The sequence below is a fragment of the Anabrus simplex genome, chromosome 7, assembly GCF_040414725.1.
Source record: "Anabrus simplex isolate iqAnaSimp1 chromosome 7, ASM4041472v1, whole genome shotgun sequence".
NCBI lineage: Eukaryota > Metazoa > Arthropoda > Insecta > Orthoptera > Tettigoniidae > Anabrus > Anabrus simplex.
The window spans coordinates 136,006,785-136,028,058 of NC_090271.1; positions in this window are offsets into that span (position 1 = coordinate 136,006,785).

The following is a 21,274-nucleotide window of genomic DNA, read 5'->3' on the forward strand; positions in this document are numbered from 1 at the left end:
GTAATTACATGGCGTAAGCTATCACATCTGCTGTACAGCATTTGCGTGCCACAGATTATAAACTACAGTGCAAAACACGTTTCTATCAATTTCGATGTGATGAGACTGTACAAAATGGTGGTGCATTGACATGTCTGTAATTGGTCTTACCCTATCACGTTTTCTATGATACCACGACCGCCCTTTCTATCAAAAGAAAATGGCCTCTTGGACCAATCAGGTGCACAATTCTCTACCGACAGCTATAGGCGTGTTTATGGTTTGTACAGTATAGTAACATTTCGTAAAAATTAGTAGAGTATTGGACACCGCTGTACATAAAATGGTACAGTGTTTTTGAGATGGACCTCACTTACTGCCTCTTGTACCATTTTTCCATTGTGCGGAGAAGTCTACATCGGGTTAACTGCACATAACATTGCTGTAAGGTGTTGCGCAAGATGGGACTAAGAGGCATTTACGTCCTAGCTGGTTGCATATATTCGGGAAAAAATAGGGGCAGCTGTACCACCAGGTATACAACGCATCACACTACCAACAACCACAGAAACACGGATTAATAAATACATCCATCCACATACGGTTGACGTCAGGAAGGGCATCCGGTCGCAGAAATGGGCTAAATTCATACAAAGTGCCGACCTCTGGTAATTAGGATAAGGCCAGAAAAAATAAAAAGAAGACGGTTTTAAGCAATCTTTACCCAATAACGTGCCATCCCCGAGGTGACGGGTGATGGTGATTATTGTTTTAAGAGGAAATAAAACTGGGTAACCATCCTCTCTTAACACTAATCAGAAATTAAAATGGAGGAAACCAATCCTTTGAAAAATCTGCAAAAGGGAAGGAGTGTAAAAGAGAGAAACTCCATAGGCCTCACAATCCTAATACCGTCGTGGTCGGAAGAGAACAAAAGCTGACCAGGGAGTTTGGGTACGGAAGATGAAGGCGAAGAACCTGACACAAATTACCGGGAGCAACGTCAGACACAGCTAAGAGAACGATGGTCACCAACCCACGCTCCCAAGTTGAGAACTACTGGTCACCCTGTTAGTCACTCCTTACGACAGGTAAGGGATACCATGAATGTATTTTACTGCCCCACCCATAAGGGGACCATACTGTTGGAGTAGAGTGGCTATGTTTTACCCAAAGGACCCGGGTTCAATTTCAGACTCCTCCAAGGATATAAATCCTGGACTGAGGGCTGGAACCGGGTTCACTCAGCGTCGTAGAACCAACTGAGAAACTGTCTGATATAAAAGGGAGTGGAATTGACGACGCAAGGCAAACCAGTACGACATGATGTCGTTACGCTGGCAAGTAGTGGCATTCTAATACGAGGTATATTAAGGCCGTGTGGTTGGACAACAGTCGTCTTGGTGACCAATGTCCTTAGTGGGCCATATGGGACATGACTTTGTTAATTTATTTGGTTCATTGATTGATTGATTGATTAACATACTAATGATCCACAAAGATGCCGAGACTTTGTTCTATAAAGGTGGTTCTAACCAAAACGCTTCTCATGCACTTAAGGGCACATGGTAGAATTGGGAATAGAAGCAAGCACAGCAAAACATGTTTTTAGGATGCCACCTTATAACCATCCTACGTCCGGCTTCATGGCTAAATGATTAGCGTGCTGACCTTTGGTCACAGGGGTCCCGGGTTCGATTCCCGGCAGGGTCGGGAATTTTAATCATAATTGGTTAATTTCGCTGGCACGGGGGCTGGATGTATGTGTCGTCTTCATCATCATTTCATCCTCATCACGACAGGCAGGTCGCCTGCGGGAGTCAAATCAAAAGACCTGCATCTGGCGAGCCGAACCTGTCCTCGGACACTCCCGGCACTAAAAGCCATACGCCATTTCATTTCCTATCCTATTACACATAGAACACCCAGATTTTACAAATGCGTTATATAGCTCTTCTTTAATCAAAAACAAAATTTGAAATGATTTATGCATTCGTTTCCATTAAAAAATTAAGTTGCAAAACATTGCTAATGAATGTTCTCTAAAGGAACAATTTTCTCTGAAACCGTTGAATCAAATGAATTAATATTTGTTGAGGGTAACGACAGGGGCGGTATCTATATAACAGGTAAATGATATCTTGAAAATAAGTAAAATGTTGATCATAAACTATGGTTGTTTAAGTTTAATATTTTTATGACCAAGTTGTTAGGAAAATTATTATAGTATCACACGTAGTATATCAATCTCTCTGGGCCACATTCTTTGCAGAATAATGTATTTAAAAATAATGTTTTACACATGAAATGTAAAACATATTTTCTAGAAATTAATGCAAAACTCATGTCATATTTCTTGTTTCGGGTTAAAAAATACCTCCACTGGCGGAAAGAATATCCGAACACAAAGAAATAAGGAATGTAGAATACGGAAATGTTGGTAATATATTTGTCGAGGTAACATACTTAATTGATTAAAGGTACAAGAGAAACGCTATAAAAAATTTGCCATGCTGGACCATTAATAAACGGTGTAATCGCCTGACTGTTGAATACAAATATGCAAACGTGCGTGCATTGTGTCGTCAGGTGCCGGATGTCAACTTTTGGGATGGAGTTCTATGCCTGTATCACTTGGTTGGTCAATACAGGGAGGATTAATGCCGGTTGTGGATGATGCTGGAGTTTTCGTCCAATGATGTCCCATACGTGCTTGATTGGGGACAGATCGTGGGATCGAGCAGGCCAAGACAACATGTCGACACTCTGTAAAGCATGTTGTGTTACAACAGTGGCATGGGGGCGTGCATTATCCTGTTGGAAAACACTCCCGGGAATGCTGTTCATGAACGGCAGCACAACATGTCGAATCACCAGACGGACGTACAAATCTGCAGTAGGGTGTATGGGATAACGACGCGAGTGCTCCTGCTGTCATAGGAAATTACTCACCAGAACAGAACTCCCGGTGTAGGTCAGTGTGTCGACGCCGCAGACAGGTGGAATGCAGGTGCTCATCCCCGACCTCCACTCCATCCTCCAATGAGCTCTCACTTGACACCACTGAAGTCGCAGACGGCCGTGATTTGGGGTAAGTGGAATGCACGCCGCAGGGTGTCTGGCCCGGGGCCGTCCTTCATATAACCGATTTCGAACAGTTCGTTGCGTCACTTTGGTGCCACCTGCCGCTCGAATTGTTGCTGCAGACGCAGTCCGCTGCGCCACAGCCATACGCCGAATACGGTGGTCCTCCCTCTCGGTAGTGCCACGGGGACGTCCGGAGCCCGGTCTTCTTGCAAGGCACAGTGGAGACTTTCCTGCTAAGTCGTTCTGCAATAGCGCAGAAGGAAAATCCTCCTCCATGTAGCCCTATTATACGGCCTCGTTCGACCGCAGTGAACTGTTGATACTGGCCTCTTCGTCGTCGTAAAGGCATTCATGACCCATTCACCGTCACTCCGTCCAATCTCACAGGTAACCAACGCTCTCGCACAGTACAGCCCGCATTTAAAAAAAAATATGATGTGCAACGTCATGGGGCCGCCACTAGCGCCACGATAATGCGATTTGCAGGAAATTTAAATCAACGTCATCTTTCAGATACACACGTCTACCAACGTTTATTATTCTAGCTTAGCCCCTTCTTGGTGTTTGGATATTTTTTCCGCCAGTGTAGGCTATATAACGTATGTGTAAAATTCGAGTATTCTATGTGTAATAGGATGGGAATTAGGTGGATTCATTAAAACATGTATTGTTATGCTTAGTTCTATTCCCAACTGTACAGAGTGTCCTTAAATACTTTAACATCTCTGCTTCACTGTAGATCGATCCAGCTTCCTTGATCTTAGGAGGAAATCGACTAACTGATCAGACTATGCAGAGAATATCCGGTAAATAATGTCATACACTTTTAGCAGACCGATTTAAAGGCATTTATATTCTGGTAAATACGTATACAACGATATTTTGTCTTATAAAACTATCCAAACTACGCAAACAGCTCCTATAAATGTAAGTAAGCTAAAACCATTAAAATCTACCAATTTCACTCATTACCCCGAAAAACGTTCACCCTCTTTGAGTTGTTTTGTGTGCTCCCTGTGACACAGAACATAGTACGGTACTGACAGTAAAACAAAAGCGGTCTACGACGCGCTTTTTTCTCTCCCTACCTGTCAAGAGAAGCTCCACGTCACTTTGAACAGGCAGCAGGCTTTAATTCCGTGAGTCTTATTACATTGTCATCACCCGTCATTGTTAAAAATGCGTTCTGGCGTTGCAGGACAAAGGCTTGGTTTGTTCGTAAAGTAGGTGATGCACGAAGTATCCTGTCTCTCGGGCTCCGTTTCAAGAGCTTAAAATGATTAAGAGATTTGTCGGTTAGAAATGTAATGTTATATTTTAATAGTGTCGAGTGTATATTTATTGAATACTGTGTGTTCTGTATTATTTATTCCTCAGAAAATATTGTATTACTTCACTCAATGCTTCTACGAACCTAGGATTATTCGAGAAAGGTAGTATATAGGAGTACGGACAGGCATACCTTTAATTTAAAAATAACAATACATTTTTTTTTACAAGTTGCTTTACGTCGCATCGACACAGATAGGTCTTATGGCGACAATGGGATAGAAAAGGGCTAGGAGTGGGAAGGAAGCGGCCGTGGCCTTAATTAAGGTACAGCCCCAGCATTTCCCTGGTGTGAAAATGGGAAACCGCGGAAAACCATTTTCAGGGCTGCCGATAGTGGGGTTCGAACCCACCATCTCCCGAACAATACATTAACAATAGCATTTAGATACATATTAACACAAACAGACTTCAAGCAATCATTTGAAATATATATATTTAAAACGCAAGGCGTTTTCTTTTGCAATCCACCAACAACTCCCTACTGGCCCGATTTTCATGAAATGATATTTAGACGAAAGATACTTACATGTATTTGCGCCAACACTATTGTTTTCTTTATTTCAACTATTATCCGTATTTTATTTTACGAAATTAACATGAGGATAATGCTATTGGCCCATATACGGCAAGTACGTTTTCTGTCTACAATCCATCAATGACTTCTACTGGATCAATATTCAAGTTGTTTGCTTTAAATTAAAGATGTATATTTTTACAATCCGCATCATTGCGTTTTTTCGTCGATAGTTATCACTTTAATATGAGTTTTTCATTAGTAGAACGAAACTTCCTTTCGGCTTCAAAAAGCTGATTCAGTCGGTTCCAATAACTGACAAGAGATGGCAACACCATAGTCACATTCTAGCCAAGGTCCGTATCAACGAGCTGGCGTAGAATAACAGAGAGGCGGAAGCGCTGCCTGGCTGAAGCTAATTGAACGAACGTCCGCCATGATTTCAGTGGTCACATAAGCAAGGAGGCGTGGCCTTTGAATAACGAAAGATGTTGAAAATACGCATTATAGAACCACTGGTGCAATCTTAAAGCCCGTCAGCCAAAAGCTTAGAGCATTAATAATCATAGAGTGTGAATAACGCCACTTCTGAAACATAAAAGTCACTCATCTAGGAGGACAAGATTATTTAAATTCCTGAGAGATTAGAATTGGAGGACAAAATGAGGGGGCAGAACTGCCGACGAGATAAGTGGCAGGCAACAGAACATCCACAGCTATGCGAGGTTTGATTGATAAAGATGAAGTAATAATCACCCAAGTGTCCGCCTCCGTAGAGTAACGGTTAGTGTTATTAGCTACGGGTTTGATTCCCGGCACTGCCAGAGATTTAAGAATGGCAGGAGGGATGGGATGTCATGAAAAATGGTACACGCATCTCACCTCCATTGAGGGGTGTGCCTGAAAAGAGCTGCACCACATCGAGACGAGAACACGAGTTCTGTCCGGCTCTATGGCTTAGTGGTGAGAGAGCTGCCCTTTGGTCCACGAGTCCCGGGTTCGATTCCCGGCCAGGTTAGGGAATTTAACCTTCGTTGGTTGATTCCGAAAGCTCTGGGGCCGGGTGTGTGTGCCGTCCTTATCATTAGAATGCATCATAAGTAGGCTCCCATCTTCACAGACACGCAGGTCGCCTATAAGGCGTAAAATCGAAAGACATGTACTAGGTCCTTCGGGAGGCCACCCTCCATTATGTGAACGCCCTGATGTGCGTTAGCAGTCTTTTAAACTACATCACTTTTTAGTTTATTTATTCAATTATCCTCTTTCAAGTGGTAATTCCATCTCTTTTGGAGGGGAAGCTATTGTTCTAGATAGACATATTAGACGGGATTTTCCTGTTGTTCCGCATCCATTTTCTCCTCTTTGTTCAGAATTTTAAATATTTAATCTGTTTAAAAATATGCGAGCAATACCAGAAATATTAGACTGCTAATTTTTTGCTGAAAATTTGTAAAGGAGATTATCCTTCAGTGTTTCTTAAATCGCTAGAGCAATCTGTCATTGATTGAGTACCCTCTACTACCGCGAAATAAGACCTCTGATATTCTACGGGAATAAATTTGAATCACCAGAAGATGCTATAATTGTACCCAAAATTGCCATTCTTGCCCCTATAAATGAACGTTGTGTTCATATCAATTCTAAAGTTATAGATCTTCTGCCCGGAACGGCCAGAACGTAAATAACTTAATTCCTGAAAATGAAAATGAAACTCTCGAATTTCCCATAGAGTTTCTGAACAGCTTAGAATTAAATGGCTTGCCTCCTCATGTCCTTAAATTAAAACCTGCAGCAATTATAATGTTATTAACAAATTTAAATTCTACACAGGGACTTCTAAACGGAACAAGATTATTTGTACGAAAAATACATGGCAGTTGTTTGGATCTCAAAATCATTGCTAGGTGGGTTAAGTGTTGGACAGAGAGTTTCATTCCAGGAATTTATTTAACACCATCGACACAACTTCTCCATTTCGTTTTTAAAAAGCCAGTTTCCTATTCGCCTTACATTCGGTATGACGATTAACAAAGCTCAAGGACAGGCTTCAGATCGTGTTGGTGTATATTTACCTCAGCCTGTATTTAGCCATGGCCAGCTGTACGTAGGAATGTATCGAATTCGATCATTTGGCAGTTTGAAAGTAAAAATTGTACCAACGAAATATAGGACTATAAGAGGTAACCTAACAACACTATATTTCAGAAATATTGTACCTAAATTTCTCTGCAAAAACATACTACACACTCCATTCTGTTAGTTAATTCCTGGAATTTGTATTTAGCCACTGAAAACTACATGTAGCAAATGCTGTCAGTCAAAAATGTGTAAGTGCCAGTTTACCGACCAAGGGAGTTAGTATTCAGTTGAATTTTACTGAGTTCAGCCTAGTATATTTCATTTTAGCTTTTGCCAGAGAATACGTCAAGTGTTAAATATATATGTAAATTTCTCCGCTACACGGAAAAGCAAACAATCTTGGACACGGTTTTAGGCTTGGAAGACGAGACAGTGAGTACATATTCCTTTGTTATTCCCCTGTTAGTAGCCTCTTGCTACATGCACGGGGTACAGATAATGCATCCTTTCCGAAAGAAATACGTAGCATCATAAGTGTGTTTCTTAAATAATAATAATAATAATAATAATAATAATAATAATAATAATAATAATAATAATAATCGCTTTACGTCCGACTAACTACTTTTACGATTTTCGGAGACGCCGAGGTACCGGAATTTAGTCCAGCGGGAGTTCTTTTACAGGCCAGTAAATCTATCGACACGAGACTAACGTATTTGGGCACCTTCAAATGCCAGTGGGCTGAGTCAGGGTGGAACCTGCCATGTTGGGGTCAAAAGGCCAGTCCCTCAACTGCCTGAGCCACTCATCCCGGCAGTTTGTTTGTTTCTTGTTTGTTTGTTTGTTTGTTTGTCTGATTTTTGTTTAAAGGGCTTAACAGCTAGGTCATCGGCCTGGCATCATGATCTACTGTACGTCCAACAATGTGGCATTTGGACTAAGTTTTATATTTTTCTTATTCCATGAGGTTCTATGTGACTAACTTGAGGCAACCAGAAAAAATGAGTGGATTTCATTTCTATTTGCTCGTGAAAGAGGCATTATACATCTAAAATATAAATAAAAAGTTACATTAGAGTGGTAATATATTACAAAGTAAATACATGGCATTTAAGCAATGAAGTGCAATATCCAATGACTGAGGCATAGCGAAAATTAATTGCCCAGTAAAGCAGAATGAAGAACAAAGAGAACAGTTGCACACATGCTCAACGGTCTGCAACTCTTGGCAGTCACATAGGGTGGTACAAGTATAGAACCAACATTTCTGCAAGGCGGTCGTCGATCTTCCTACTTCAGTCTTCAGAAGGTGGAGTGATTTCCAAATTGAACACTTGCTCTTCAGTTCCTGGGTGTATTTCTTCCCAGGGCTCAATCTAATTGGGAATGTTGGACAATCTTGACCTCCATCATTGAATTCTGGTATTCTCTCGACATTTTAAGAAAATTCTTCCCCGACTCAAACCTTTCTTTAGCAACTTGATGACCGTAGAAGGGAGGAGACTGTAGATGAGCGACCACATTGCAAATACTTCCTCTCTGATGTCATAGTGGGGGGGGGGGGGGGGTGGCAATGCCTGCCTAGAGATTAAATTTAACAACAGGTGTAGGTTTAAAGAACCTTGTAATCAACCTACCCTTTTCCAGATGGACAGATATATACCACACCAGACTAGTGTTATCTGCTGCACAGTAACACAAAATAAATGCTGTGGTCTTCACTATTGGTGGGTGTGTTCCCCAGGTAGAACCTATTATCTTTCGAAGAATGTTGTCCCTCGCACATACTTTGTGTTGCTTGTAAGTAAGAATACGATTCAGAGTTACTCCTAAATATTTTGGATTCGCAGTGTTTTCTAAACATACTTCTTGCCATAACACCTCTAGCTTCCTAGAAACCTGCTTTTATTTTAGATGGAAAGCAGCGAGATGCTTCTTTGCTAGATTTGGTCTTAGCTGATTGTATAAGTAGTATATACCAAGTTCTTTCAGTGCCACCTTTAGATGATGTTCAACGGTATCAAACGTTCTACATTGAACAGCCAATTCCAAATCATCAGCGTATAAAGTAGTTCTGGTTTGTTATGGCAGTGATTGGTCATTGGTGTAAATATTGAATAAGGTTGGCGCTAAGACACTGTCCTACGGTAAGCGATTCTTTTGCAAACTCCAACGGCTCCGTTGTCCTTGAAAATCGACAAACAATCTTGGAAGCAATTCGTCAATGATGTTCGTCAGCTTACAGTCCGTTGTAAGACTGTAAAGCTTATGTAGAAAGGCCAGATGACTTATGGTGTAAGATGTGGATTTCGCTGAGACACTGAATAACTGAAAGGCATTTAATCTATATAAATAAAGTTGTGAAGGGTCCGCTGTCTGTAATTTAGAGGTTTTTTGCCAATTATTCAGATATTTATTACAAAGACAAGGGATACCTTCAGGACTGTTTTAACTACAGGGGGATAAAATTAATGTCCTGTATGATGAAAATATGGGAGAAGATTGTTGATTAAAGGCTTCGAAAAGAAACAGCAATGGGGGAAGAACAGTTTGGTTTCATGCCTGGGAGAAGCACCACCGATGCAATTTTTGCGCTCCGACAAACCATAGAGAGGCCGAAAGAAAAAGCTTACACGTGGTATTTATATACTTAGAGAAGGCCTATGATAGAGTCCTACGTCAGGAAGTCTGGAGATGTTTGAGGACCAGGGCAGTACCAGAAAAGTTTGTGAGAGTTATCCAGGATATGTACGAGGGAGCTAGAATGAGAATAAGAAGCAGTGGTTTGGTTGCGTCAGAGGTCCTCACTGAGTCGACACATATTCAACCTTGTGACGGATGTCTTCTCTGATGGTATACGAACTAAAGAACCGTGGTGCATTATGTTAGCTGATGATATTGTTTTGTGTAGCACTAGTATGATAGAATTGAAAGAAAGGCTGGAAAGCTTGAGAAAATACTTGCAAGACAGAGGAATCTAAATTAATAGAAAGAAAAGCTTCGGAGGTGAGGTGAATTAATTGTTAGAGATGGATGGTTCATGCTTAAAACAGTGGATGGTTTCAAGTATTTAGGATCTTTTGTGTCTAAGGATGACAACTTAAATATGGAGATTAACCACAGAGTGCAGCCTGCATGGATAAACTGGAAAAGAATGTCTGGCATCCTGTGTGAAAAAAGACTTGGCATAAGTGCTAAAGAAAAGCCTACAAGGCAGCAGTAAAGTCAGCCATGTTGTATGGTGCAGAGAATTTGGCAACAACAAAGTCAAAATGTAATTAATTAGATGTTACAGCGATGAATATGCTAAGATGGATTAGTGGTGTCACTAGAATGGACCGCATCAAAAATCAGAGGAACAGTTAAAGTGACATAAGTATCTAAGAAAGTACAGGAGAGAAGACTGCTATGGTATGGACACATTATGCGAAGTGATGAAACCTATGTAGGGAGGAGAGTGATGGATATGGTTGTGAATGGGACTAGAAATAGCGGGAGACTAAGAAGGAGGTGGACAGATATTGTACAAGAAGATCTGAAAGAGAAGAAATTAGGGGAAGATGATGTGTGGGATAGGATAGAGTGGAAAAGACTTGCCAGAAACATCGACTCTGCTTGAAGCGGGATAAGATGAAGAAGAAGAAGAAGTAGACAAGTGCTAATCCAGAAACCTGGACACTCATTCCTTTTAGGAAAAATTCCAAGCTCTCCAAATTTATAAATTTTTCCCCGGAACATATCGAAATATGGGGGCAATTTCAATGAATGTGCAGACCTTAGTTTCAGGGTAATTGATGGCTAAACGATAAGTCGGAATCCTTTTGTTGATATGACGTACCGTTTAAAAGCAGTAAGTCTCGAAGTGAACGTCTGCACTTATAAACATTCGCATGTTTATCTATATAAATGAAGTTGTAGGACGTCCTCTGTCTGTAATTTCGTTTGTTTTGCCACTTTTTTAGATATTTATCCTATTTAAGTCAACTCAAGAGCGCATCAGTGGTTTGTAGCTTTCGTTTCTGTGTGTCCGTCTGTCGGTTTGTCCGTCTGTTCCACCACCACGGTGAAACGGCTGGATAGATCTAGACCAAACTTTATATATAGAGTATATTCATCTAGGGGAAGGTTTAGATCTGTATATGATTTTAAAATCCCTGAATAGACTGGGGATTTATAGAGAAACCGCATGAGTTTATACTATTGATTTTCTGTAACATCCGTGGACTACATGGGAAATGACCCTACATTTTAAACAAACTTTTGTTATGAGGCTGTTCAAATGTAATTTACTACCTTTAGGCCCTGGAATATATCAAAATATGGAGACAATTTCAATGACTTTGCAGACCTTCGTTTCGTGGTAACTGCTTTATAAATGGTAAGTCATCTCACAAAGCAGATTACGCAATCACTGCTGAATTTGGAGATATCTACAACTTTGGTCTTATGCCCTAGTATCGTATCTCAGTTCTACTTCAGATAGCACTGCATTTCTCCATTATAATCAAATCTCACCAAATCGATTGTGACTGGCATTAGGAAAGGGGCCTGTCATTGTAATGAAAACTATCCATCTTTATTTTGAACTGCAGTTTGCAAGTGAGCCTGGCGTTATTGTAGAAACTCCCGAACTCGATTGTGAATGGCAGTAAAAAATGTGGTCTACCATTATCATTAAAATTTCCAGAATGTGCACTTTACATCTCAAACAAAGTATGGGGTCCTCCCCTTTTTGTTTCTCGGATAGCGCTAAGGGATATGTAATTTAATATAATCTTACTCACTACGTGTACAGTAACTTACGTAAAACTCCGTATACACGGTAGAATGCCGTGGCGAGGCACGGGTTCGTTTGCTAGTCCTTCATATTTCTGATAGACAGACTGTTCATCCTCGTAGAAGAGGAGTATTCAGCTAAAAACACCCCCATCGAAAACTGGACGCAGAAGCACCCCGTGTAGACCCAGCGAATTTGAGGTAATGGTGATATGCATCTCAGAATATGATCTGAACGACCAGATCTCTCAATCGACATGGTTATATGACACAGGGACAAACCAAACCAAACCAAACTAATCCCCATGGCACTACAGCCCTTGAAGGGCCTTGGCCTACCAAGCAACCGCTGCTCAGCCCGAAGACCTGCAGATTACGAGGTGTCGTGTGGTCAGCACGACGAATCCTCTCGGCCATTATTCTTGGCTTTCTAGACCGGGGCCGCTATCTCACCGTCAGATAGCTCCTCAATTCTAATCACGTAGGCTGAGTGGACCTCGAACCAGCCCTCAGGTCCAGGTAAAAATTCCTGACCTGGCCGGGAATCGAACCCGGGGCCTCCGGGTAAGAGGCAGGCACGCTACCTCTACATCACGGGGCCGGCGACACAGGGACAAACATTTTATAAAGCTAATGAATAGGTGGTATAAAATGATAACATTGTACGTTTATCGTCGCTTCTATGGCTGTATATTCTAAGAGATCACAGAGTGCCATAATATTGCGCCTGAAAGGATTATTTAAGGTGCAAATAAATTTATTTTCACCGGGGGGTCTTGTAATTTCACTTAAAATGAAACAGTTGAACTAAATATAATCACTAATATTAAAGATAACTCTTACATACCGATCGATGGTTAAATAGGCTCAATTTTCCATGCCCGAAGCAATAACCACCAATTGTTAAGCTATAAATATTTAAATAATAATAATAATAATAATAATAATAATAATAATAATAATAATAATAATAATGGCGTATGGCTTTTAGTGCCGGGAATTGCCCGTGGTTTTCGGCTCGTCACGTGCAGGTCTTTTGATTTGACTCCCATAGGCGACCTGCGCGTCGTGATGAGGATGCAATGATAATGATGACGACACATACACCCAGTCGCCATGCAGGCGAATTAACTAATTATGGTTAAAATTCCGACCCTGTTGGGAATCGAACCCGGGACCCCTGAGACCAAAGGCCAGCACGCTAACCATTTAGCCGTGGAGCCGCGCAATATTTAAAATGAAAAATACAGTAATGAAATTTTCACAAATATGCGGAAAACTATCGATTACAATAACGTACTCTCGCGGTAAAATCTCTTGCTCTTCACTTATTTGGTAAGGTTTAAACTTCACTTTTTGTAGGAGAATATATAAATTGACGTAACTTACTGCCTCAAGTTCCGTGAGAGATTTCTTTCACCATTTTATGAAGCTGTTATGTATTGATCCTACTGTTTGTTTAACATAAATTCATTTAGCACTGAACCCATAGTTTTGAAATTATTTTCAGGTTTTCAAATGCCAGCGTTGGTATTTAAACACAGTACAAGTACTCACGAAATTCCCTTCTAAATCTTCTAGTAGATTCACAATTTAAGAATCAAAATCCAGCTACCTCAGCCGTTAGCAAACCCGGCATGTTGGAAACAGAATGACGATCACTAATACACTGTGCCACTAAGATTTATCGTGTCACTTTCGGTTACAATATGAATGCCGCGGATATATATAATTATATAATTCTCTTACATTCAAGTAAGTTAGGGGCGACACCAGATGTGTACTCAAAGCTGAATATCAAGTTACGATAGAGGAGTCGTATTACGCGAATAGTTGAGTGTGAGGTATCTACATAGTAGCAGTCCTCATCAAGTACCGATGGTTGCTCAAGGGAGCAGGCTCTCCTTGCTCCGCTCGGGCGTGTCGTCTCAAAACTCACGAGTCTCAAAACTCACGAGTCCCAAAACTCACGAATTCCAGGCAGAGGATTAGTAAGAACAGGTTTCTCTACCTGGGCTAATCTCAAAACTCACGAGCAGGTCCAGTTCTTTGAATGGATGAATGTCCACTCTATTACTGATGGGATAATGGAATGCTTTTAATAATCGAGTAACTTCCATCCGATTATGTAAATAATCGAATGAGTTTCAAATATCATTCAGTTATATCGCACATAATCGGATGCGTCATGAGTAATTTGTTTTTTCGGTTTAAGTATGTCGGATAGACAATCAATTGAAATAAGCAAATAGATGAACTCTTACGAAAAATAGAAATACGCCTTTTTTCCAAATGCATCTCCAAGTGTTGAAACTAAATGAGTGAATTAACTGCCATGATCTTTAATATCTCTAAATAAATTTCCTTATTCAAGTAAATGCCGCCTTCTGGCTGCATAATGGAACTAAGCCCAGTACTACCAATTGACAGTTTCTTTTAATTAACTAGCAGCGGGCAATATACCTACTTTCATTTTATGCCGTCCGGCTGCATTCATAAATGCTTGGCATGCTAGCCACTGGTCCGAGGGATCTAGGGGGTCCCGGGTTCGATTTCCGGTCGGGTCGGAGATTTTAACGTTCATTAGTCAATTCCTATGTCTCGGGGACTGGGTGTTCATGCCGTTTTAGGCATTATACTTTATCTTCGGTAGGGCTTCATCCTCACAGACGTGCAGTTCACCTATACGGCGTCAATTCTAATGACCTGCACCAGACTTCCCAGCAGGGCACGCGTCATTATTATTTATGTGAAAGGTAAAAACTGCAAAAGACAACAGCAAAATATTTTAATAATAATAATAATAATAATAATAATAATAATAATAATATAATACACCTCGGTCATTTTCATTCACCAGCCATTATTTTTCCCAGGTGGCAGAATAACCTTCACAGTATCCCCTGCCTGTCGTAAGGGAAGCGTGAGTCATCGGGCACCTCATCCCTCCTGAGGTCATCGCAAGCACTGCTGTCCGGAGTCGTGAAATTTGAGACTCATTAGAATGTTTACTTTAGCTACCAGTTTGTAGTCGTGAGTTTTGATACTATTTGTAACTAATTTTAGCCCGTGAGGTTTGAAACTCGTAAGTTTTGAGACGTAACCCCGCTCGGGACGGCTGTTTGCCGCTAGAGATGAAAGCAACGGACAGGCGGGTTGCATACCATAGTGGTACTTGCAGTGACCGCACGGACATGTTACCATATTATTATGAATAATAATAATAATAATAATAATAATAATAATAATAATAATAATTTGAAGCAGGAATCATGCGAAACGAACAGGACATATTGCACACTGTTGTATTTTTCCTTTGTCGATGAATAATTTTCTTGTACTGTTGTACTCTGTAATCTGTCCTGTTCGTTAATAACGTGCATCCCCACTGGCCTTCACTACGTATTACGTCATGTACTTGCCCTTCATGCTCGCTCAGCTGCTCTCGTTCCTCAACAGCGGGAAGAAAACTGGCTCTGAGGTTGATTCGTTCTGAGTTGACGTTAGCTGACATAGGATATTAATGGACTCCGCTTCGGGGGTGAAAGAGACACTGATGGATACCTAAATTACGGTGATTAGATGATGCATTTTATTATTCAAATTCTGGACGCCACACGTGAAGTATCGTAAGTGACATTTCACTAACGTTACAAGAGAGCAAAAAAAACTGCCGAGGGGCATATTTTGCTATCTTTATGGCAAGTTGAATCGACAGTTCTGACCATAGTAAGCTATCAAAAGAGCCAATACGATAAAGAGTGCTGCAGACGGCATAAGGCTGAAATAATAATAATGTTATTGTTTTTACATCCCATTAACTAATTTGGTGGTTTTCGGAGACGCCGAGGTGCCGGAATTTAGTCCCGCACGAGTTCTTTTACGTGCAGGTAAATCTACCCACACGAAGCTGACGTATATGTGCACATTCAATTACGACCATTGTTTATCACTAGTTTCTCCTTGCACATAGGATAGTATCACTTAGCTTATCTTCATTCCTGCGAAACATACAATAGTGTACCCCTAAGAATATACGACCAAAACAAGTCCTATACGATAAAACCTCAAAATAGTCGTTTCTGCATTTATGATAGTTTACATCAGACATCCAAAATTAGGATGCGAAAAATCAGATGTCGATACGGTGCTAGATACGAATGTAGGATTATGGTGGCTTGCAGAATGAATGCTTATAAGCAATATGGAAAATGTATGTACGTATGTTGTTTGAATGATGCTTAATATTTTATTATCAACCTAATAACGTGTTTTCAGTCATATTATAATGCTTACTGCACTGATTTCATGCGAACTGGCTCCACTGTGTGGTAAGCATATTCTCATCTTCCGTGCTCAAAGTTGAATCTCAGCGTAATCAGTTGGCAATTCAAGTGATCTGTGTCAACCCCGTGTACCCTAAAACATTTAGTACATGAGAAATTGAGAAAAGTTGGTTGGAATATAAAGTACCAAGGGGTCTGCTCAAAGCTTCACGTCCCAATCTGACGGAGGATTTAATAGCGTCATATGCCTTTACTTGATATGAACACTGCGGAGAGGTTTAGATTTTAATCACGCTTTTTGGCGCACAATCTAATCATTAGAAATTTTATACCACCTCTTCTACCCTGCCGGCCAAAAATTCGATGCTGTAATTTTTTCGATCAACGGGACTCGAACCGGCTAACCACTAGGTCATACCATATAGCCTTGACGCCTGAACAATCATGACCACAAGACGGGCATTTTACCGTATATTATGAAGGTAGAAAATGGTACGTTCATAAAAAGAAAAAATGTTCTATTCACCCAATGAAAAAGAAACATTAGGAGAATTATAGAAAATGAGGACGCTGTAGAGACGGTGGTGTGCGTACACCGCGACTATCGACAAGGTTACAATGGAAGGGCAGCTTTCCCAAGCTGCTTTCAAAACCTCTTGAAACATTCTAAAGGATGAAAGAATATTGGAAGGAGCGGAAGAGAAAACAACAAAGTATGAAGAACTGAATTGAAATTGGCACATGGTCCTTAGCAGGCCTCATCGGAAAGAAGAAGAAGGCTTAATATACTAACTGATACTTATCTACCAGCCTCCCATTTTGGTTTTAGGACACAGAGGAGTACGATACAGGCCGTGAAACTTCTAATGCAGGATAGAGAAGAAGCTTAACGTAAACAAGTGAATTAAACGATGTATTTTACTGCCTGAAAGTAAATAGAGTACCGGTCCGTTTAAAAGTATTATTTGCAAATTACAGCAGTAATAGTCTAGTTGCTCTCCGTAGAAAATAATTCAGGAGAATGCATGGAAAGAGAGAACGGACTCTTAATCGGTAAGCTGTTATCTGACTTCCTTGAGTACCAGTCCTGGAATTTTGATGACGAAGGTTGGAGACAATCATTTAGAAGGTTCGCTGTCATAGATAGGGATTAAGTGGTTCTATATAATTAGAAATCTAATTATACTAGTAGATTTTATCACACACATTAGAGAAATAGCTTAAGTGAATTAAACGATGTATTTTACTGCCTGAAAGTAAATAGAGTACCGGTACGTTTAAAAGTATTATTTGCAAATTACAGCAGTAATAGTCTAGTTGCTCTCCGTAGAAAAAAAAGAACTTCACACTAATTAGAGAGTGGAAGCCACAGGTGGTGTACGGAGACCCAAAGACAATCGACCTAAGTGCGGTAAACAAACACGCAAGAGGGCCTGGAGGCCAAGTCGAGAAAAAGTTCATCACCGTGCTGTGCAGCTTTCAGATTGGAATTGCAAAAAGGGAGCGTTGCGGTAGCCGACACCAAGATCAAGGAAGACGTCACGTCCTTAAGCTTCTAACTCTATTACTTGGGTCCTCACACCTTTAGCGTGGTAACAGTGAAGGGCCGGCAAAAAGCTACACGCATTATTAACGAAATCATGGAGATAATAAGCCAGTATCTTCTGATGTAATTCCAGTTTTTATTATTCTCAATATTTCTGGACCAATTTTGTTGTGAAGGAAGAACCATCAATCACTTTAGACGGTACTGCGTATCTGAGAAGTACTTCACAACTGCACATGTATTATGGGTCTTCCCCAAATGAACTACATTAATATAAATATATTTTCCCTTGACAACACAGTTGACTAAACATCCTCCTTACGTAGAGCCATTTCTCAAGACGAAGTTTCTGTTGAGGATCTACCTTCGTCACATAAGATAATGATAATAATATAATTCAGAGGATAATAAGAGAGAGATTGCCTAGAATTTGCAGATGACCTTACTTGAAACATCCTAACAGTGAAAAAATAGATGGAATTCCTAAAAAAAGCAGCGGGCAAAAGTTGGTCACGAGGTATCATTTGAAAAATTGCAAAAAAACAAAGAGACCGCATTTCCTGCAGCAAACGAGCACCACAACAGACAAAGTTAAACTAGACTCACAATACAAATATTTTAGTGAAACAAATAAGGGGAGTGGAATCGATACAAAAGCCAAGGAAATAAGATAAAAAATTGATACAGAACATTGAATCAACCAAAATATACACAAGAAAATTGTATTACGAAACAAACTAAACAAGGGCACTACAATACGGTCGTTAAGCCGGAATATCTCGGAAGATAGGCAACATCAATTTTCTACAAGAAATCACATATCGAAAACAATGAGAATCTCAAACCATCGCAAGAATTCTATGCCAATAGCCGAACAATAAAGTCTAACAAACAAACAAACAAACAACAGCGAATACATACATATATTTACAGTGACACTAGAAAACGGACTAAATTTTTGCGGACACATGAAAAGAGTGAATCCTGACACTCACAAACCAATACTATTGTTATTGGCTGTACATCTAACTAACTACTTTTACGGTTATCGGAGACGCCGAGGTGCCGGAATTGAGTCCCGCAGGATTTTTTTTAAGCCGGCCCCGTGGTGTAGGGGTAGCGTGCCTGCCTCTTTCCCGGAGGTCCCAGGTTCGATTCCCGGCCAGGTCAGGGATTTTTACCTGGACCTGAGGGATGGTTCAAGGTCCACTCAGCCTACGTGATTAGAATTTAGGAGCTATCTGACGGTGAGATGGCGGCCCCGGTCTAGAAAGCCAAGAGTAACGGCCGAGAGGATTCGTCGTGCTGACCACACTACTCCTCGTAATCTGCAGGCCTTCGGGCTGAGCAGCGGTCACTTAGTAGGCCAAGGCCCTTCAAGGGCTGTAGTGCCATGGGGTTTTGTTTGGTTTTTTAGGAGTTCTTTTACGTGGCCGCATATCTACCGACACGAGGTTGACGTATTTGAGCACCTTCAAATACCACCGGACTGAGCCAAGATCGAACCTGCCAAGTTGGGGTCAAAATACCAGCGCTTCAACCGTCTGAGTCACTCAGCCCGGCGACTCACAAACCAATTAATCAAATTCGAACACAAGGAAAGCTACATACGCTATGTAATGTAACGCCAGAAAGAATTTAAATAAGTAAGAATCACGCAAGAATACATTATAGAAATGGGATATCTTATAGATACGAAATTCACAAATGGCACGTTGACCAAGAGGAAAAAATCGAACAAAAACGATCGGGGTAACTTGGAACAAAGAAACAGAAGCAGCCCACAGCAAAAGAATGAAAGAAATATGGACACAAAGGAAACAAAAAACAACGCCTCTAAAATGTTTGCGTAGTCCTAAATGGACTTATTCACAAATAATAATAATAATAATAATAATAATAATAATAATAATAATAATAATAATAATAATAATAATAATAATAATAATAATAATAATAACTCACAGTACCATATAATTATACCGGGTAGTTCAAAGTCCCTTTTTTCGGAAATAGACAACCCAAATAACGCGTATATCCTAAAGATATTTATACTTTAGTTTTATGAACACTAAATAACTTGAAATTTCTCCTCATAGTCGATACGGCTCTCCCCTACCTGCACGTCATCACTGTAAATTGATCCGCGGACCTAGCAAAGGAGAAAAACTACTATGCACAATTCCGCGCTAAATATTAAGGACAATTCTGCACATATGTGATTTATTGCGCCTTGAAATTCCCTCCAGGGTCGGTTTTTTCCTCGGACTCAGCGAGGGATCCCACCTTTACCGTCTCAATGGCAGTGTCCTGGAGCTTCAGACTCTGGGTCGGGGGATACAACTAGGGAGAATGACCAGTACCTCGCCCTGGCGGCCTCACCTTCTATGCTGAAAAGGGACCTTGCGGGGGATGGGATGATTGGAAGGGATAGACAAGGAAGAGGGAAGGAAACGGTCGTGGTCTTAAGTTCGGTACCATCCCGGCATTTGCCTGGATGAGAAGTGGGGAACCACGGAAAACTGGGCTGGGAAATCGAGCCCACCATTACTCAGTTGACCTATCGAGGCTGAGTGGATCCCGTTCCATTCCTCGTACCACTTTTCAAATTTCGTGGCAGAGCCGGGAATCGAAGCCGGGTCTCCGGGGGTGGGCAGCTAATCACACTAATCACTACACCACAGAGACGTACCTTATCATTATTGTATTATTATTAATTTAATTTGTATTAAATCTAATTATTGTAAGTAATAAAATATAATATATTTCACTGACTGGTTAGAATGGAAGAGAAGGCCTGAAGGCCTTAATCTTGCCAGGTAAAATAAAACATTACTAAACTAAATTAAACTAAACTAAACTTCCCGAGTCCAATGCACAGAAATTGTAATCCACACGTACCAGGTCACATCACAGCACTTATTTATTTCCTCGCGATGTAGCCTATTCCTATGAAGAGTACGTTGAATTGTTGGTAATTTATGAAGAAAATCATCATCATCATCATCTGTTTACCCTCCAGGTTCGGCTTTTCCCTCGGACTCAGCGAGGGATCCCACCTCTACCGCCTCAAGGGCAGTGTCCCGGAGCTTCAGACTCTTGGTCGGGGATACAACTGGGGAGTATGACCAGTACCTCGCCCAGGCGGCCTCACCTGCTATGGTGAACAGGGGCCTTGTAGGGGGATGGGAAGATTGGAAGGGATAGGCAAGGATGAGGGAAGGAAGCGGCCGTGGCCTTAAGTTAGGTACCATCCCGGCATTTGCCTGGAGGAGAAATGGGAAACCACGGAAAACCACTTCGAGGATGGCTGAGGTGGGAATCGAACCCACCTCTACTCAGTTGACCTCCCGAGGCTGAGTGGACCCCGTTCCAGCCCTCGTACCACTTTTCAAATTTCGTGGCAGATCCGGGAATCGAACCCGGACCTCGTGGGTGGCAGCTAATCACGCTAACCACTACACCACAGAGGCGGACTATGAAGAAAATGCGGTCGAATTAATACGTATGTCACATGCTCCGTAATGGTAAGAAATTAAATAAACACTGTAAAGCATTATTGAAGACTTCGACACGGATATTAACTTCCGATGTGGAACGGCCTTCCTTAAGTAGTAATCCTTTAGCGAGTGTCTTGTATGTTATCATTGTGGCTGAGTCGGTTAAGTG